An 18,557-nucleotide genomic window follows, 5' to 3' on the forward strand; every position below is an offset into this window, starting at 1 on the left:
CTTTACGGTCAGGATACTACTGCTCACTCACTGTATATTTTATACGTTTTCCAAAGTGGTGCTACTGCTGTATTCCCTACTTTCCAAACGTTTTACAGCCAGTTGTCACAGCACCTGAAAAGTCCCACTGTTATGGCTAGATGAAGCGTGTGAGCAATGCAGTGAGGGCTACAGGGCCCTTCTTCATTTATGGCCATAATCTGTGCGAGACTCAACAATTGCCGCAGCTGACATTACGAGAGGAAGTTCATATCCACAGCGGGCACGTTACAACTGTAGGTGCCTTTACATCGTTCCTCATTCACACACCAGCATTTTTCCGGGCTATACAGTTTCACAGCACTACATGGTACAGTTACCAGCATGTGAAGCCTGTATTAGTCCATAACTCAATATTTGTATTGGTGCACTGCATCCACAATTAAATGTAGCAGTTATTTAGGCTGCATACTCACTGTTAAAGTTTTGCACCATTAGACTGTGCTCCCAGAAGCACAACATTCCAGAATGTTGGCACTTTGAATCAACACTTAATGCAGTTTAGCCATTTCCAATATTCATATCTGTGCATCTGGGCATTTACAAAAATGTCCTTTTAAATGTGATTGTTCTCCATTCACTTCGCAGCGTGCCATTTGGAAAGTGTACAAATGGGAGGGGATTTTGGAGAGGCAGCTTATCCCCAACACCTGTAATTGGATTGGGATCTTGAGATTGGGTCATGCAAGGTTACCCAAGTATAATGTGCATGGGAGCAAATACACTTCAGGACTGCTGACAGATGAAATGAGCCTTTGGCTGCAGTGCTGCGCTGGGACTACTGGAAACCATCACGAATATAAGCCAAGGATCTGCTGGAACGCCGAGCCACTCTCCAGAGCAAACACTGGATTAGTGACATAACTTGCTGAGCACTGTGCTCTGTCATGCTAACGTAGCGGGATGTCCAGATTCTGCTGGATGTTCAGTTTAGGATTAGGGATGCACCAATCCGGTTTTCTCAGTTCCGATACTGACACCAATGGCTGGAGTTTGGTTATTTAATGAATAATGAATAAACTGTCTTATTGTGGGGAGGAGACAAGAGACCTAATTATTGCCTTAAATACAGTTTTCTGTAATTGACGGAAAAATATATCAATTACACAAATGTATGTATACACTTTTATACATACAATTACATTTTATTTGTGCACCAACGTTTTTGGACACAACATATTCAAAATTAACAGGACTTACAATTCTAGTAATAGAAAAAGTTTTTTAACAATTAGAATTAGTCAAGTGTGTTGTACATCATCAGAATATATCATGATATATTAACTTGTACCCCTTTATTCTGCTTCCTGCCAATACACAGCCGTACTAGTCACACACTCTATTAGTGTGGAATGTATGTAGGAGGTGTTTGTTGATTCTTCCTTACATTTTGGCATCTTCTGAATAAAGCCCATCTGATGTTTTCTGCACAAGGGGAATGGCATTTACACTGTCAGTTGCAACAGGCGCTCCATTGATTGGGTTTTTTTCTGGAAATGAATAATGTATGGCCTTAAGTGGTTGAAAATTGTGTGGGTCTGAATGATGCATAGGATACTTTGGCCGCTGGACCGCTTTTTTTTTTTTTTTTTTTTGCCTGTTTGTTTAAAGTTCTTTTTCCAGCCATATGATTACTTCTGTATTGATATAAAAACTTTAAATGCATTTTTTTCATTCTTGTTAGACATTGACATTTGACAATTTCAGGGTACGGTTTGTGTTGAGTCTCTGATTCATGCCGGATGAAAATCCGGATGCTTTTGCAAGCCGTGGGCTGCAGTTTGAGCAGGTTTTTCTGTGACTGTCTGTCTTCTGCCCTTCTTCTGCCTCCCCGAGGCGAGGTAGCAGCAGGGGTGCTGGTTTGTTTACCGTGGGACCAACAGATAGGTGCTTTGTTTGGTCTCTCTTGTTTAACCCACTTGCTTGGGCATAGTTGCATAAAAAGACTACATTCCTCAAAGAGTACAGCACGTCTCTAGAAGAACAGATTTTCTGTCTTTCTTCCTCTTCCTTCTCCTTTCCTCACTTTGTCCTTCAGTAAGGACTGGTGTCACTCTTACCACTTGGGAATGCACTGATTTAGCAAGGAATTTGTCCTACTTTTAAAATTAGCGTTGTGGCTTGTGCTCCATCAGCCAGAGTTGCACTGATTGTGGCAACAGGCCGTGATTCCTGTTCTAATCTGCTGGCCTCGGTCCTGGCAGCCACAGGTCATACGCAAGTAGGACGTCGCCTTAGCAGTCGTACAAATCATAGGTTGAGGTTGAGGTTGAAGTTAATTGTCATATGTACAAAGTACAGCGTACAGAGCACAATGAAATTCTTACTTGAAAACCTCTCCCACGTAGACATAACACAGAACATGATACATAGAAGACATAGAAGGCAAAGTGCAGCAGCAATAAATAATAAGTCACAGAGGGGTGAATATATATAAGTTGCATATGAAAGTGATTGTGCGTAATTTAAGTGCAGTGCATACTATGTGTTGTATAGCCTGATGGCACTGGGGTAGAAACTGTTTCTAAATCGTGATGTGCGTGTGAGCATTGTCCTGAGTCTCTTGCCTGGTGGCAGGAAAGTAAAAAGTGACAGTGCAGGGTGGCTGGGGTCCTTCAGGATGCTCTTTGTTTTCCTGAGACAGCGCGTGGTGTAAATGTCCGTTATTGCTGGGAGTTGTGTGCCTGTGATCCTCTGGGCTGTTTTCACCACCCTCTGCAGAGCTTTCTTGTCCTGAGCAGTACAACTGCCGTACCAGGACGCGATACTGCCCGTGAGGATGGACTCCACAGCGCACCTGTAGAAGCTGGTGAGGACAGAGGTGGATACCCCAGCCTTCTTTAGGCGTCTGAGGAAGTGGAGTCGTTGGTGGGCTTTTTTTGGTGACCGCTGCTGTGTCATATGAACATATGACCGCTGCTGTGTCATATGAACATATGACCGCTGCTGTGTCATATGAACATAAATGCCAGTATGCCTGCCACATCAAATAAAGGAAGCAGATGTAGCCTCAAGGCATGATGTATGATGATCTGTATTTTACTTTACTTTCCAATTGAAATATTGAAATACTGTACCAATTGCTCTATTGCTTATGCATTAGGTATTAAAAATTCAATCACATGAAAGTAAAATGGTTTTCCATATGTGGACTTTCCTGTCACTAGTGCTAATGCAATTCAGTGGAATTTTATCACCGGAACGTTGATATTGAAGTCCAGTTTTCTTTTGAGAAAATGTGTCTGTATTGTCTAAAACCTTAATGTAAAACAACACCACTTTTTCACCAATGATCTCTATATGTAGCACGGTTTTGAGAAAAAAGTGCATTCTCCGAAGCACTGGATGAGCACAAAACTATGTTGGCTTTCTATCATTATGTTTATGATGCTTGTGGTTCCATAGTGTTTAGCATGCTGCAGTGCTTGCCGAGATAAAACCACATATGTCTTCCTCTCAGCTGTCAGGGAGAGGAGTAAAACTGTCATTTTTATTGGTTGGCCTGGATGCTGCAGAAATAAAGCGCAATGTACATTAACGTTCAGTGAATTGGACCCAGGATGGCTTCTGTATTCTTGGGGAAAGAACTCCGCTGTGGTTGCCCATGGACCTCTAAGCTATAAGCACCATTCACCTCTAAGCTTGATCCAGACACTCTGGGCACAGGTCTCATATGTGTTTTATTATAATACACTGCCTGTCCAAAAGAAACTAATATTTAGCTGGACCGTCTTTAGCCTTGATTATAGCACACATTCGCGGTGGCATTGTTTTGATGAGGTCTGGATGCTGTGGTGTGAGGTCTCAAGGAGAATTTCTCTAATGGAATAACCTCAGTATATTCAGTTAGTCATCTGACCGTATTCTTTAGGGACTGCTGAACCAAGGCCTGACCATCTGAAGCAACCCCCAGATCATAGTACTGCCCCCACCTGTGCCACGTACCCTGGGAACTGGGTATTCACTAGGCATCAGTTAGAGTTAAATAACTGTTGTAATGAATAACAGGCAGCGTATATCAGTGCTGCTGGAAAATACTGTGCTTGTGCTACAGTGGAATTTGGATCCGTGCTGACCACAAGCAAATTTCATTATTCTTGGCAAGATTGTTTTAATCCAGAATATGTTACTACTGGAGTGTGTGTGCCCTCTGAAGTGGGATATTTATTTATTTTTTTAAAATAAAATCTTGCGAGGAACCCCTGCCTGACAGAACTGGGACACACGGTACCACTAACAAGTGGAAGATGACACCAAAGAGCTGTAGTTTGGGATGAGATGAACGGCAGGCAAAAAAAGAGATCATTCGACATTAGATTTTTGATGTTATCAGTGCTTACAGTTGCATATTATATCATTAAAGCAGACATTTTCAGGAAACAATAATGTGTCTATGTGCATGTAATAATTTTATTGTATGGATGACTGATGGTTCTTGCTTTCTTGTGAGACCTTAAAGGGTTCAGTGCTGCTTATAAAAGCAGTCATCCAGAGCACCAGTTTTAATTCTGTCACTTAACAAGAGTGTCAAGTATTTGTATTTATTTTTAAAGGCTAGGCTGTGAATCCTTGTTCAAACTGAATTGCACAGTGCTAATATGGATTGAGACTCATAAAATAGTAATTGCAGAAAGAACACTTTAATTATTTAACACAAATCAGCCTACCAAACCATCATCACAGCCTCTCACTGGTCCAATATTTTTTTTACCATTTACTTTTAAAACTTTTAAAACTTGCTCTCTTTACTTTCATCTGAAATCCATTACATGGATTAGAATAATATCTATTGGATATTGTTCTTAATAAATGTCAGTGTTTTCCTCATGCTTAACTAGTGCTGGGCTATATTCCCAAAAATTGATCACAATAAACTTTTATATATCAAAGATTTTTTTTTATCACATTTTAATGATATTGACAGGCTGAAATTTATCTTACATGGCAACTTCATCAAAATACATTTTTGCATTTTTGTCCAAACGCATCACCTGACCGCTCATGTGCAGTCCCAATCCGGCCTGTTCAGTACGGCAAAGCTCTAATCTGCATGACTTTTGCTGCCCTCCTTGGTTGTTTTCAGCCGTTTCACTGTAGATCAACCAGTGTACCACACGATACATGGTACTGCGTGGATTGCTTTCGTATTCCAGTGCCTCAGCAGCCGCATCTCCATTTATCGCTGAATTTTATCAAGATAACTGGTTCAGATTGTGTAATCTCCCATCGCCATGCTCAACATGATCTGACACTTTTATGTCCTTCTTGAAGTGCATAGATACTTTTTTGCATTATGGCTTCAATTCCCATTTCAATTTGTATTTTTTTCTTTTTTATTATATTTAGTTTGTGTTTATGTAAAGGAGATCAATTATAATGTTTTTAGATTCTTTGGAGGAATAATATGTCCCTGTCTCACTTCTGTGCTTTATTTGTTTTTTGTTTTTTTTTTTTGTATTGACTTTCTATCACATTTTCTTCATATAACACCCTGACCTATATTATGATGAAGATGCTTACGCATGAAACATACGTTGTTGGTTCAGCAGAAAATTAATGTATTCAATTACGCTGGAAGCCCAATTCACCCAAATGTCTGTGCAAAAGGGTTCTTTCCATCAAAGGAACCAGACCAAGTAAGGTTATTGTTGATTTTGATACTCTGAGTTGTTGAACAAATTCCAAAATTAAGATTCTTATTTCATGATCAGTAATTTTATGATTTGCACAGGACTGAGTCTTCTAGTGATAACAGATGTGCAACAGTTTTATTTATTAATTCATTCAACTATTTCATGCCATTGCTCATTGTGCTGGCATGGTTCTTCATGCCACAGGGTGCCCTGTGTTCTTTGATCTGTGGCTGGCACTCAACGCTGGCACACATCACTGCCGGCCATGCCAGCCTGCAGCCTGGGGTGGGTGAGAAGTGTTGAATCTCCTCGCCTGTTGGCCATGAGAGCTACAGACTCGCTTCAGAAGTGCCATTGATGCGCCAGGGATTTCACCTCCGCTCATCTTTTCTTTCCCCCACCGCATCTCTGCTCTTTCAAACTCTGTGCAGGCTGCAGTGTGTTGTGGTGTCTGAGGTCTCTGTGGGTTTTAATTGCACTTCCAATGTCAAACATTCTCTGAGTCTCCTGTGTAGCTCTCTTACTCAGTGTCAGCATCCTCTCTATAAATCTTTCATTATGTATTGACCATATTCAGTGCATTTAATGAAAGGCAGCTTTCAACTACTTTTACAGGAACACCAGTGTAAGTCTCATCCAGCCTAGGCCATCTTTGAATAAAATAGAAATATTTCATTTCTTGCTTCATTGTGACATTTTCCAGTAGGCACAGAAGCATAAATATCAGATGCAGTCTCCATGATGTATTTTCTCACACTTTATGTTAGGTTGATGATTCAGGGATTTTCAGATCCTGCAATCTAAGATTAGCGGCTTTCCGCCCTGAAACATAAGCTAAGATTCATCTTGACACACCTTTCGGTATTAAATATTGTGCAAGTTTCTCTGAATAAGAGTGTTTGGCAAATGCGGTCGATTCAAAAGAATATTGTGTCGAACCCTCTGAGTAACAACAATTGTGACTGTACTCAGCTGGCAGCGACTGAACGTCTTCCTCTCGCACGTTCCGTCTGTAGTTGCCACCATTCACAGTGAGACTTGGAAAAGGAACAGAAGGGTCAAGGCTCAGAATTTCATCATGGATTCCACATCTTACAATAGAGAGCTGGCGTTGGACAGCGTACTTTCCGTTCCGCTACCACCTCGCCCATCCCGGCTTTTCTCAATGAGACACTTCTGTATTCGTTTCATCCCACTCACTGTAGCAGCCGGCAATATTCGGCGTGCTCTCTCTCTCTCTCTCTCTCTCTCTCTCTCTCTCTCTCTGTCTCTCTCACAGTACAACAGTGGAGCCGCTCCAGCACTTTGACCAGGTTTCTCTTTCCACTCTGCGCTCACGGCCATCCGCCCACACCTCCTGCCTGAATAACCCCCCCCGTCTGAATAAAAGTGTTTCCGTTCCTCTGCACTTTCACTCTGCATTATTCACAGAGGCAGGACTACATTTAATCCACTTTATGGGATTCACTGGGGTGGTTGCGATGTGATGAAGCCCGTGCAAAAATTATTTGTAACATGGCAACCTGCTATCTGAACTCTATAGAGCTGAACCTGTGACCTTGGCTAAACTGAACACACACACTTACCTTCTGGCCATAACTCATAAGCTCCGTTGCCCTTGCAGATTTGAGCAAGGCTGGCTAACATTTAAACTGCACGGAGGACACGTGGGATAAAAATGTTCTAAATGGCAACAGCTAACAACTGAACCATGGGCTTTAAGGGAAACATTTGACCTTTATTCTCATTTGCCTTTAGAAATGCTGGTGATTTCAAACATTTACAATTATAGAATTTGTTAACATCAGTAGGTAATGCTTTGATATACTATGGTATGGCTGCAACTATTTTTAGTCCATTCTCTGTGGTAATTACTGTATATGTGTGTGTATTTGTAAATGATGTGCTTTCATCACATTCCCTGTCATTTTCCTTCTGTGGGCTGTTTTAATCTGAACGCACTTTTTGTTATTTGCATTCACCATCTTTGTGCACATCTGTAATTAGGACTCTTGTTTGCATACGAACACAACAGGCTGAGAAGGAGTACATGAAGCTGTAAGGCATAACATGGTTGATCATTATTATTTTTGTTACTCTGGTTACTCGGTGTTCCCCGATCCTACACTTCCTGTGGTTTAATTAGTCTGAAGAAGCACTTGGTGTTCAGTGGGTCCTTTGTGCATTTCATGTTCTTCATAACTTTGAAACCTTTTTGAATTTCAAGCAGCAGAGTGAAGGAATCATACGTGGCTTATATAATGGCAAGCACATCATTAAAAATGCCTGATGGGAAGTATCACTTTCCGATATATTTCGGCTAATTTATGAAGAATGTGATGATGAAACATACACCTGCATTGTTGTTTTGATGCTTTCTACACAGTCTTGATCAATAATCTTATAAAAGGTATTCCATGTAGTTTTGGCCAACGGGAGAGATTTAGATTTTACCGACTAACCGCATAAATATCCGTTCTTCGCAAAAATGACAAAGTCGCATCACCTGCACGAAACCACGCTTTCTTACAGCCTGAGCCATTAGGTTTGGTTGAGAGAACAGAGTGCACGGCATGCACAACCCTAATATCATTCTTTAAAACGTATGTGCTTGTGGTCTCTCTGTGATATTTTTATTGTGGTTTAGTATTTCCACCAGGAAATTGAAGATTGACCGTTTTCTTTTCCTTGTGAAAGGATTCTGGATTGTTGAGACATTTTTGGCTTATATGGCTGTTACTGTGATAAATGCTTTCAACGATCTCAGCACAATGAAATGTACTGCTCCCAATGGAGCTTGGTGAATTTTACCAAAACTCTCACACCCTGTACAACAGCCGCTCACAGAGCTAAATGCAGTGGTGTGTGCGGAACAGGCGTCTCTGTCTCTCAAGGCCCAAGAAGCTCACATCCCTTTCCGAGCGGTCCCAGTAGACTGCTCTAGTGCTCTAGTTTCACAACTGTGTTTAGCTTTGAAGGAGAAATATGATCCCGAGGGCTTTTCATGGCCAGCCCCTGTCAAGTAAGGTCTCTCTGAACCTACTTCACCCTTTGCCTGTCTTCTCGATATGATGCTCCATTTGATCTGGTATCTTCTGCCATAAGACAGCAGAGTCTGTTTGGGTCAAAGCTGCTGCTGTACTACATTTCATCCCAGTTAATCTTTTAACATTAATCTGTACTTAACATTTTCCTCTTTTATAATGGCCAGAAATTCAGTATTGAGAGCGAGTGCCTTGTATTTAATTCATTCATTTAAATTGTGTATATCCAATTTTTTATTGAGCAAACATTTCTTCTTTTATTAACCTTGTGAAAACATACAAATTCTCAATTTAATGAGCTACTTTAATGGTACATAGCGACAAGTGCAACATCTCACTGAGCAGTCTTATGACTGATGAGTGACAAAGGATGGTCCGTGCCCAGATGAAGTGCCCTAAATTTGTGTCACCCTAGTTTTGTCATGCCAAGAGTTTACTCCAAACAGTCCAAAGATGTCAGTGTAATATGAGTGTAATGCAGGAAGCTTGAGGTGTAGAATATTTCAAGCCTTCAGTGAGTGAGTGTCTGTGATTTTTAGCACTATCCTGCAATTGCTACTTTCCCTGAAGGTAATGTCAGGCTGCAGTGTACAGATGAACATATTTACACAACATGATCTTTTTTTTTAGTAAATATTCATATTTGTGTTGTGCCAGTTGAAATGCAAAATACAGAAATGTAAGGATGTTTCTTTATCTGAAACTATTTGCCCCTGGAGCACAAAAGGTGAACTCTTTCCTGAAGGGACATTGTTAAATGAAATATTTTTTTGTGATGCGCATTTTTGGATTCCAAAAGAAAGGGGATTCCTTTGGTCCCACTAGGTATACTGCTTTCAGTGACATTTGGCACATTGCGCATGTTTTCAGATTGTACAAATAAAATGCAATATTTCAGGCAAATTATCAGCATTCCTGTGGTGAAAAGCAGGTTGGCAGCAGCTTCTGCAGACTGAATTCAGCCAGATTCTGGTGCTGCCTTGGCCAACAGTCACATTCATTTCATTCATCCTGTTATGGATATTGTTAATAAATGCATTCTGTTTTCCTTTTTGCTCTGTACACTGTCTAACCCGGTCAGTGTCAACATGATGAAACCCTGGTTTTTGTGTACAGCATGTTCCCAATGTGCCTCCATTTTGCCAAGACATCTTTCTGATCTCTGCTAAGGATCCAAACCAAAAGGGACACATGACTCACTGATGGTCTGAAAAGAATGCTCATTGCAAAGATCAGTCTTGCTCAGTGCTAGATGCCTTGCACTGACAAACAGCAGCTTGGTAATTCTCTTCATCTTTAATCGCTCTGATGGACATTTGTATCAGCTTAAAATTTGAGCTGGCCAAAACAAAAACTGTAAATCAATTCTATATCAGAATTAATGATTTGTTTCTAAATCTTAATATCTGACTGGGCCCCTTCTTGTATGTATTTTGCGCAACTTTAGAAAGGTTCTTACATTGTTCTTACACTTTTCACACACTGTGCACTGGACATTTTAGAAGCACTGTGTGGAATCTGTGACTGGGGACTCAAAATGATTGTCTGAACACGAGCAGAAAATCATTGTCATGGAGTAGAGATACTCTAAATATAAATGAATGTTAATGGAATATGAGAAATTCAAATCTTACAAATTAGCACACATCCCATTTGTTACCTTATATGGGCTTCCCATGGATGTAAAATAACCAGTGTCCATTTTTCCTTTGGTCCACAATCATTTTAAATCCTTGTCCTGAATAATATTTCATAAAAAAGTAATAGTATAATGCAAATTATAATCATATTTACATAGAAGAACCATACTGATATTATAAATTCAAAGACTCTCTAGACTACACTGGCACATCCATAATCACTCCATACCAGGAAAATAGATTGGTATTACAATAGAAATATCGCTTCAATTGTATTAAAAAATTAGTCCATCTGAACAAAAATGCCTGAATGACTGAATCGCAAGAATCAACTCCGCTCCCATAGTCCTTGAGGGATTTGTTCACTGTTGTGATGACTGTGTTATGTGAGTTATAAAATATTACTAAAAATAATCGGGAAAAAGTCGGAAAGACCATTTTGATCCCTTGGGTACCTCAGGGATCTTTTCTAATGGCCTTGCCCCAAGACCGAAGAGAAGATCAGGTGACACAACGAGAGGAAGAGAGCGATATTCATGTAGGCTGGAGTATTGATTCAGTTTTATATGTCATGACAGCTGGTATGGGCGTGGCGACTCCACATGCTAAAGAAAGGACTGAAAGGACTCAGCTGTCTTGGTTATATTGTGTGGTTATTATTGTCTTTAGGACACAGTTGTGAGGGGTTGAGTGTTGGTTGTGATTATGTGGATGCTAGTTATGTTAAACTCTGAAATTCCACATGGGAGGGGCCTTAGGCCTTTAAACAAAGCACAGCATTTGGTTTCCAATTATCTGAGACTCCATTGTGGTTTGATTTTATAAATAAAATATCTGTAGGTACATTTTGGGTGCATCATTGGAATGAATTCAGAAAAATATCTATAGGTTCAAAGGTAGACCAGTTTATTTTCTTAAAATATGATTCAATACCTGCTTGACTTTAGAAGCAGCTGAATACTTTCTCACACCATTCATTAAGGTTATTTCTCTGGCTGTATACATCTGGTAAATAATTTGCTGAGTGAATTCTCCAACCGAAATGTGTGGCCTTTTCTTATTATCTATCATTAAAACAGAGTGAGTAATGCAAGAAGCATGCTTTGGCCTTTTGGAGACCCCGCTGAGTCGCAGCACTGAGAATTTGCAGTTTGCTCAAGTGAAAGCACCTCCTGCTCTAAGCACCAAATCAGCATTCCATTTGGACTCAGTAGTGTTGCTTGAGAGATGGTTCTGTGGTCATGTCTGTATGTCTGTAGATGGTTCTGTGGGTTGAGTCTGTGTGCATGTCTGTGTGCATTTTTAGCGTTGTATGTGTATTTTGTATGTGTATATGCTAGACAGAGAGAGAGTGCACATGATAGATATTGCCCCGAGTTTAAATGGCTGAACTTTAAAGCCATTACACACATGCACACACTCCCCACCCCCATTTCAGTCCTTAGGGCGGCGGCCTATTTCCTCCACTGTTTCACTATAAATTACCCCATGAATATGCGCTTGCCACTGAATTAGGGTCACTGCTATTCAGTAAGGGGGATCAAACAGGTCCCACCAATGAGCACGCTCCACAGTGGCCGAGAGATAGAGGGGTGAGAAAATCCCAGCATTGTTCTCTGCAGGGCTTAGACCAGCACTGGTGCCGTCTCTAGGGATCATCAGACGGAGCGCGAGGTTGCTGTTCTTATTCGCTCTCCATGCAGGGACAATCCTGTTGCTGTTGTTCTGAGCTCCCTCCTCACTTGTTGGTTTTTTTGTGTCTGTGGGTGACAAAAATTAATATGACACTGTATTGTGGTAGTAGCCTAGTGGGTAAAACACATGCCAATGAACCGGAAGTCACAGGTTCAAACCTCGCTTACTACCATTGTGTCCATGAGCAAGACACATAACCCTGAGTGTCTCCAGGGGGGGACTGTCCCTGTAACTACTGATTGTAAGTCACTCTGGATAAGGGCGTCTGATAAATGCTGTAAATGTAAATGTATTAATTTATCAAAGTCTTATTTTTCACCTAATTGCACAATACTGTATATTTACAGTATATTTATTGTATATACAGTGATTTAACACTGTATTCACTGTAATACCCACCGCTAGACGTCACTGTTGATATACTGTGGTTTAAGTTGATATAAGTGTCAACTTAAGCACAATTTTCCATCGTTTAAAAGTGAAGCTATTTATGATAAAATATGATTTAAAAATATTTTTTTTCTCCTGTTTTCTTCTTTTGTATCATAGTCACCATTATTGTGAGGCAATATGTCATGATAGTTTGGTAATGCACCTTGTGTTTCATGTTTGTCATGGGAAGGGATTTTTGAACATTTTTTTTTATAAAATATTCATCGTCTACCTATTATGAGTCATATGTTAGATGGGTTATCTCCCTGGTGAACTTCATGCTTGGTGATGGCTGTTTTATCCCTTCTTCAGATACTTAATCCCATGTTTTGTTGGAGCCTAATTAAGAGTCCAGGACTCACAACTCTTACTTTCTAAGCCTGAGGTCTTGTGTTCAGTGTTCTTGTGAATAAAACTTGAGACCAGAAGCCCTTAGCCACTGTTTTACTCCTCTAACTCATTCACTTGGGATTTTTCTTTCTCTTTGTTGAGACTTGATGATTTGTAGTGTAGTCTCAGAACCGATCCTGGAGGACATGAAAGTATGCAAGCATCTTCAACCATTTGAATTAACACAGCTGCAAGTGTTTTGCATCGCAGTAGTACAGTATCAAATGTCTGCATAACCACCACTTGTTCTCATAACACAAGTGCAACATCCGGAAGAAAAAATAACACAGTGCATAACACAGTGTATAATTCCACTCTTATAATAAAGATCATTCATAGTAAATAAATGAAAGTGATTTGGCATTGAATTGATATTCTTGGGAAGAAATGCCACACAGTATTCCAGTGATTTAAGTTGTGAACTTGCTTTCATTGTGTTCTCGGTTGTCTCATTTTAAAAGGTATTACTTAGTCCACCAGGCTTCCTGATTAATAAAACTATTTCTGTCTTTGTTTCTCTGAACATTTACTGTTCATCAGTGTTCTATCAAAAAGTTCTGTGAAGTCCCATATTGTAATAGTTGTAAGACTGTATGATTAATGGCACGACATAGGCCATGGTGGTTTGGTTATTGACTTTTAAGAGCATGTTAAAACAGACATTAGTTAGTTCTAAAACTCCTCCACTCAATATCTCATCCACTTGGTATTGATTTCATTGCATCCCCTCATCGATGGCAACCGCGAGGATTTTAGAAGAGCTGGCCGACCATCTAATGAAGGACCTATCATTCTGAAATGCACGAGTTTCTCAGAAGGCAAACGCTAACCGATCAATGCGGTGTCTGAGACCAGAATGGGTATCCTGTTTACTGCTGTGCATTCTGGAGCTTTGCCTTACATTGGTAGAGAAAATTGCAGGCAGCTGCTGCAACAGGCTAATCTCTCTGTCCCTGGTGAGGGTGGCTAATTGACAAGTGTGAGGCCGGCTGATTGTGAGCGTCTCATTAGCAGAGAGGCTTTGTCAGCTCGTGTGTGCGCGTGCACGTGTGCGGATCTTTACGTTAACCTGTCTCTGAAGCTTATGTGTCCTCAGTGCTGATAGAGTTGTTGGCCCCAGACTGGTCCCAGTTGTCTGATAACCAGACACGCTTTGCGCATGTTGGACAGTGTGATTAACCCATCAGAAGAGGTGTCTGAGGACGAGCTTGCTTCCCCTACTGCTTATTTCTGCTCAAGTGGACAGAAATTAATGAAAAAATTGTGGCTCTTGGTACTAACCTGCAGTGGAAATTATGGGATTTACGGTGAATCAAAGAACAAATTTCTTAAAGTAAACCTTAGATTTATGCAAACAAGCAGCTTGTCTATTAGACAGTGGGCAGTAGATTCTGTGATATTGACTATTTTCCAAATAGTTTTTTTTATTTCTTTAGCATTGTTTCCAATCACCCTTTCACACATTCATCTTTTAAAACCAAGGGTGATTGTTAAAAGCAGAGGACACATTCTGTTGTGTGCACTGTGCTTGCTGTGTATCACAATGACAGTCACTTCACTTTCACTTCACTTTTAAAAAAATTTACATTTTTTTGCATATAGCTGATTATTAAAAATAGGAAACATTCAGCTATAACCAAATGCAGTATAAAGCATAATATAATATAATATAGAAACGCCTTATATGTTTGATTAATTTTCTTCCTGTTTTTGTATTATTTTTTATTTGAAATGTATTTTTCCTAAAAATATCTTACCTAATCCTATAGAGATCCTGTAATATTTGGCACTGGAATGATAGTATGAAATGTTATGGTTTAAATCCTCAAGATTTTTTGATATCGCATAAAAAAAATTATATAGAAATGAGAAAGCTGGACACTTGATTATGGGATGGCTTGTGTGTGATATTGCTCTGAGCCCTAAGCTGAGCTCTGGACATTGGACCACTGCATCTGCCAGGCCATGTTTATTCTGAAGATTGAAGTTGGGTTATTAAAAGCCATGAGCCAGGAGCATGATGGTATAGGTCCTACGTAGAGGACATCAGTAGGTAGCGAGTGGAGCAGTGCATCAGCAGCCCTTCAGATGTGGGTTTGTGTGTTGATGAATTGCTACCTCTTATTTCTGATGATGCTTTCATCGTAGTTCAGACAACAGCTTGTTGACTTTAAGATATTTTTTTTTTACTTCAATTAGAATAATAAATTGGCAAAATTACCTAAAACCAACGTTGTGTTTCTTACATTACATTTTAAATTCAAATTTCTGCAAAATCTGTAAAAGCTATATTCTTGGACCAGGATTATGTAGAACCCAAGACCAAAATAGATTTCAAAGGATACTACCATTCACAGTGCAGTTTAATTACATCATTTGGCCTAAATTGTGTGAGAAAACGTTTTTTGGATTTGTAAAACCTGAAAGTGAAAAAGTAACACCATCCTCAAAATATCAAAATGGCATATTTGGCACATTTATGCAGAACGTCACATTAACTTTGAGTCTAAATGGTATGAATGGCATTTTTGCTAAGGCACGCAGCATTTCTTTCCATCCCGGCCTTGCCACATGCTGATGGGCCGTATTTGACTCATGAGCTAGTGTGCTTTGTTCTATTTTGAACTGCAAGACAGCAATTGTACGGAGATTACAATTACAGTAAAAGCCCCTGTTCTGTACCAATAGGACGCAGGATGGTTGGCATAGCAGGAGACCAGTCCTTGCTGCTTGGGGGTTGGATAAATCAATCTATAAATCACCATATTGTTTCAAGGCTGCGAGGAGCTTCCGTTATGACAGTCTGTTAACTTCAGATAAGGCCATCATTTATGCCGCGTTGATTGGAACTGACACAATAGTAGCCCTGTGTCACTTTTAGCTTAGTTTTTTTCCTCTTCTTCTGTTCAATTATCAGCCATAACTGAGGGAGCTGTTGAGGAAGATGAGGTACTCGTACATTTGTCTGGATGATTGTTTGCACAGATCTCAACCTTTTTTGCTCTGTGTGTGGCCTTTTTTGCTTTTCTCTAGATTATGTGGTAGATACGCACGCATCTGTCTTGTTTTCTTTGTGTGGGTGTTCCTCCTGTTTTTTGGGGTACATGTGTGCGTATGTGTTTCTTTGTGTTTTTGTGCAGTAGCAGCTCGGAGACAGTGGGGAGCTCTGGGCCGTATTGTGTTTAGCTGAGTCGGCCTTTGTAAACTCGCTGAGCTGGAGTCCTTTGTCCAGCCCTGGGAGTGTTTGCCAGAGAGGCCTCTTCCACTGTGCCACCCATTCACACTGAATTCTCTGTGAGCTCAGCCTGGGCACCAACCTTCTTTCTTTTAGGTCGCCAACCCCCAAGTGCCGTTGAGTTCCAGTGTCCCCTCAAGCTAATTAACTGTATTTGTGCTAATATATAGGGGACCAATAGAAATTGGTGTAGTTCAACAATTTACCATCACAAACATGAGGAACATTGGCATTCTAAAACATAAATGATCATCATAGGCCAGGTCAGATGGTGACCTTCTATCAAACTAGATCTTCCTGGAATACCTCTAAGGGACTGCATCCAATGGACATCATTAAACACTCTTATGGCACTTTCAAACCTACCACAGGATTTAGTGCACTTCAATTGAAAGCAACTTTTTTCCCCCCTTGGTGTGGTTTGTTTCGTCTGGTGTGAACACATTAATCGCACGTAAGTGGGCCTCAAAACAACCACAATGAGACCTATAAAAAAGAGGTGGTCTCGATTTGAATCAAATCGCGAACTCTGGTATGGTCTGCCTGGAGAGAACACACACCAAACTTAAACAGGACCAAACACTATCACATAATTTGAGAACACTGGATTATGGGTGAATTTCAATGTCATTTTCACAGTTTTTTCACAGATCCATATGATTAATGCCTCTGTTGTCTTGTTATGCGCCTTTTCCAGTGCATCAGCATATTGTTTTCAAGACATAACCGCTATAAAATTGGCAGGGCAACAGCCAACCCGTGTAAATTTACTGTCATCATGTCCTACCCATTTCAAACACAGTCCACAGTCCACTTCCTGTATTTACTTTTGTTGTCCATGTGGCGATACAACTGACCAAGCAGCTGAGAGAAAGTTCATTTGTGATTTGAAGCGCCGCATTTTGGTTCGGTTGGATTTTTCCCTGTGTTAAGGGGAACCGAATCAAGAGAAAAATGGCACAATGTTAGAAATTCACAGAGTGATTCCGACTAAAGCGAATGAACTATAGCGTGAAAAGTTCTTAGATTTTTTTTTTTATATCGCATGAGCCTCACAAGACCCCTGGAAAGCATCATCTTATGTTTGCAGTTTGTATATGTCAGGGTCTAAATATAACTTGTGCCTGTATATATAATAACTTGGTGCGAGGGGAGGGGGCTGACCTGACTTTGAAATTCTTAGCTTTTAACATATGGTGGAGCATCTTCCTGACTTTGACCTTTGCTTGTTAGTCTCAAGATTCTGATTCTTGCAAAATTACTTTTGGATGTCAAAACTGTTCTGCTATAATTCATCTTATGTTCATTCAGCCTACGCCCTGATACATTGATACTGTATCACAATTGTTCTAACAATTTGTCCCACAACGTTCTGTATCGCACCAAAAATGGGGCCAAATTAGTCGGGCACTTTTCATACATTTCCACTTACGGACTTCCTTGGTATGTCTGCACAGTCATTACTGCACTGCAGTGTCAGCTAAATGCATGATAAGAGATAATTGTACTTAGTGGACAAAACATTCTCTCCACGGTGTTCATTGTTACCTGCACCACAATTTCCAAAACATTCAAACTATTGCTGACTGTATAAACAGACTTTCATGAAATTATAATTCCTGCAGGACTAAGTAGCACTTGGACCTTGCGGACTGTGTTTTCAATAACTATGCGGTAGGTGTCATGTTGAGACGCTGGCACAGAAAGTAGCTCTGACCCTGTCCTGGCACCCATATGCTGCTGTCCGGAGTTAAGGCAGGCATGCTGAGTCACCTCTGCTCACAGATACCGAAATCCTGCACCTCATTAAAAACGCCGTCACCGCACCTTCACCCAGTGGCAGTACAAAATATGTTGCAGAATAAAGCATTTTTTTACAAGACTAGGAGCACGGTTTTCAAACCAGTGCTCATAGTCATCTTCAAGATTTACATACAAAAAAAAACAACAAGAACGAAACCATGATCTTTAATGATGTTTGTGATTGTGATTTATTGACAGGCATGGGTTTTGATTGTCCATAATGAGAAAGTAACATGCGTGAGAGCTGCCAATCATTGGGCTCCTCCCATTTTAAACATTATTCAAGATCATTTTCAGCTTTTAATTTACAAACGTCTTAGTTGTCCACTAATACTATATCTGACGTCTCTTTCTGAAATTCAGCTGTGGTGTAGAATTACAGTCACTTTGAGCCAGTCCCACAACGAGATTTCCCCAGGACGTACAATTTTGGTGTCTGTAGCTTTAAATGCGAATGAGGAGGAGAGAGGCCCGCTCACTTCTATGGGCTCTTCATCTCCTCCTCGTCCCGCATCTCTCCTCCTCATTAGCATGACCAACCCCTTATGACGACACAAGAGGCCAAATTCCAGATCCTGTATTTGAGATGATGCTCTCTGAATGGTGAAGCAGATTGGCCAAAGCATGGTTTATACGTGTCCCCATT

General features: G+C 40.4%; 1 protein-coding gene across 6 annotated transcripts in view; it reads left to right on the plus strand.

Annotated features, from left to right (window-relative positions):
- Nucleotides 1-18,557, plus strand: part of arhgap32b (Rho GTPase activating protein 32b) — an 85,091-nt gene that overhangs the window by 10,381 nt on the left and 56,153 nt on the right. The gene's annotated exons all lie outside the window — the stretch shown is intronic.

This window comes from Denticeps clupeoides, chromosome 6, assembly GCF_900700375.1.
Source record: "Denticeps clupeoides chromosome 6, fDenClu1.1, whole genome shotgun sequence".
Lineage (NCBI taxonomy): Eukaryota > Metazoa > Chordata > Actinopteri > Clupeiformes > Denticipitidae > Denticeps > Denticeps clupeoides.